Source organism: Cebus imitator, unplaced genomic scaffold (genome assembly GCF_001604975.1).
Source record: "Cebus imitator isolate Cc_AM_T3 unplaced genomic scaffold, Cebus_imitator-1.0 Scaffold604, whole genome shotgun sequence".
NCBI lineage: Eukaryota > Metazoa > Chordata > Mammalia > Primates > Cebidae > Cebus > Cebus imitator.
In genome coordinates, this window is record NW_016107919.1 from 112583 (window position 1) to 115666 (window position 3084).

The following is a 3084-nucleotide window of genomic DNA, read 5'->3' on the forward strand; positions in this document are numbered from 1 at the left end:
GAACTTAAGATGATGAAAAGCGTCTAAATTTTTAAAGTTTCAAGATTTCAAAAGAATGTGGATATATTTGAACTTGCAAAAAGGACAGCATTTAGAAAGGGTAAAACCAAGACACACAAAACATTGGAAATTACTATGACCTCAAAGTTCTTTTGGCTCCAGAAAATAACCATTCATATATTTGTTAGAGGTCACACAATTTTTCCCTATTACCTGTTGCAAAATGGCGCATCACCTCCCAAAATCTTCTTTTCAAACCATAATTTTCCCATTTATATTGCTCCAATGCAGTCCTGTTCTTTATGGCCTACAGACTTACTGACAACTACCCTGCTGAGGGGTAAAAAAAATAAAGAAATTCTCCCTAGGCTGGCCCCTAAAACTCAGAATTAAATAAGAGGAGGGGCTGGCAGCCTCCTGGAGACTAAAACAACTTGAGGCTAAATATACCTGTCCAAGAATGGAAAATTTATTCAGATAATGTTTGAGAATTCATATATGCCACAACAGGATAAAAACTAAAAGGTAGAAATCTCACACTTTTCCTTATACGTCCCTCCTCTACTGCCCAACCAGATTCCAGACGTTATATCACTGTCATTACCATTTCTGCTAAATAGAAGCCCCTAGACACTAATCACACTGGCAACTGCATGGTGACATAGCGCACAACTTTTTTGCTGAAAAGCTGTAGTCTCTTTCTCTATGGCTATACTGGTGATTCTCTGTTACTTCAATACTGTAAAGACTGCAGCAGCATGCAAAATAATTCTATTATTTTTTTTTAAGGTAAAAAGTCTCCAGGTGACAGTGAGTTTTATTTTGTCTTGTCTGGAGAGAGGCTTGATTTGCTCTCCAATGTTCCAGGGTGGAGGGAAACTAGGAGAAAGCACTAGATGTTGAGGTCTTTTTGTCGTCATTTTCTCCCTTGTCCTCTTCACCTTCAATGAAGAGAGCAGCATACTTGCTTGCAGAAGTGAACTTGGAAGCTGAATTTTCCTCAGATTTATTTGGCTCAGGTGCAGATCTGGAGTCTTTATCCCTTTTGCCATCTTTCCTATCTGACTCCTTCCAATGGCCTTTGTTCCCTCCTTCTCCTGAACCACAGCTAAGGTTCCCAGTTTGGCCTTTTGGGACATTCATTCCATCTACTTTATTTTCGTCTTTCCTTGCTGGTCCTTCCTCAGATGGTTGGGCTGGAGTTACTTTTCCCCCACCACTTGTAGGTGATTGCTGCTCTATGAGCTCTGAGATCCAGCAGGAGAGTTAGAAATTTCCTTCACCCAAGCATTGTCCTTTGGTGGAGGGGCTGGCATTATCTTTAGGGGCTGATCAGGTTTGGGAGGTTTAGAAGTTGGAGAGTGACAAGCTTCCTCCTTATTGAGTGTTTCATTTTCTAGTGACTTCTCTCCCTCCTTCGTGTATTTCTGCCAGGTGTGGTGGAGGTCCCAGTCTGCTCGACTGTTCCCGTTCCTGAGTTTCTTCACTTCACCAGCTTGGGTGTCTCTCCTGAGGCCATCGTTCTAGTTTTAGCTCATCCAGCTGACACTGCAACTTCTCTTGTTCCTTCTGTTCCTGTTCTTCTACTTCGCTTTCTCTAGCAGCTGTGTCAATGGGCTTTACCCCTCCAAAGATAGAATCAGCTCAACTGGACTGGGAGGTAGTAGCAGAGGAATCATCTTCCTTAGGAATACTCTGAGGCTTTAGATTCAGTTTGGGTCTTTCAGGGGAGGACCTTTATCATCACGTCTATAATCATCCTGAGAGTAATCATCTCTGGAGCTCCACGACGGATCATCCCGTCTGTCATAGCGGTCTCCGCCTCCTCTGTAGTCATCATCCCTGCAGTATCCACTGCCAAATGTCCTTTTGCCACTGCCTTTTCAGGAATCATAGCTTCTATCATAGTCTCTGCTGCCTCAGCCATCATAGCTATCCCGGTCGCCATATTGATCCATATCCCGGTGTGGGGCATGCCAATACCCATCGCAATACCAGTTTGAATCACAACGATGTTGATACTTGTCTCTAAAGCTATTATCACCTCTTCTAGGCTGGCAGTCATCAAAGCTGCCTGTGGCAGGACGAGCCCTCCAGTCTGTATCTGTTTTATCAGAGTCCCTATTTATATCATGGCTAAAAGAACGATCATCCCTGTCTTTATCCTGTGCTTGATCAGCAACATCTAGGGAATCCAGGTCCTCAAATTCAGCGTAATCAAAACTTTACAACCTCTCTGGATTGCTGGGTTAATGTGGCAAATGCACTGCACTGACATCTAATCCTCTAAAGAATTCCTTAATTGACTCTTCTGTCACATCATAGAGTAGGTTTCCTAGAAAAGCAGTGTAGGGTGGGGATTTGGGGAGCTGGCTCCTGTCAATACTGGATTCCCCAGAAGCCCGTGGAGCAGTGGGAAAGATGGAACAGTCAATTGGAGGCGCCCTTTACACATCATCATAATTACTGTGCCAAGAAGCATCTCTTTCCAGGTCATTTGTTTCATCAGCCCAGCTGACTGGTTTGGAAACATAAGTGCTTCCCGCACCATTCCTTTCATCCTCAGCCTCAAAGTCTGTTAGGGAGACAGTCTTCCCCTTCTTATACTTCTTTCTGAGTCTGCCATGTTGCGAGAGGGAAAGGGTTTTGGGTTGGTGTGCTTTTCAGGAAGATTTTTGCCCTGTGGTTGGGCAATAAACAAGGGTCAGTAGCAGGGAATAATACAACTATAAAATGATAAAGCATGTAAACAGACAAAAGTAAAAACTGCTGATAAAGGTGAAACTCAGGCCTACTCCTCTCCTCCACATGCTACTCAAGGTTTTCATGGGTAGAGATTTGCTGACGATAGTGACTTTGTGGCTTCAGTATTTCTGCTGAAGCACACACAACTCCCTAGTTTCAGGAAATGAAGCCATCTTTTTTTCTTCCTTTAGTTTTTTGCCAAGCAGTAAGTTTTACCCTACTTACAGAGTTAATTTCAGATATAAGATAGGGGGTGGATTTTACACTACCAATGTCCGGCTTTCATTTTTAGAAGACTGCAAAAGGACAAATATCGAATATATTATCAAAGAGTGCATC

At 43.0% G+C, this 3084-nt stretch overlaps 1 pseudogene; it reads right to left on the reverse strand.

The window, feature by feature from the left end:
- Positions 1 to 879: 879 nt before the first annotated feature.
- LOC108294811 overlaps positions 880 to 3084 on the reverse strand; it is a 14646-nt pseudogene continuing 12441 nt past the window's right edge.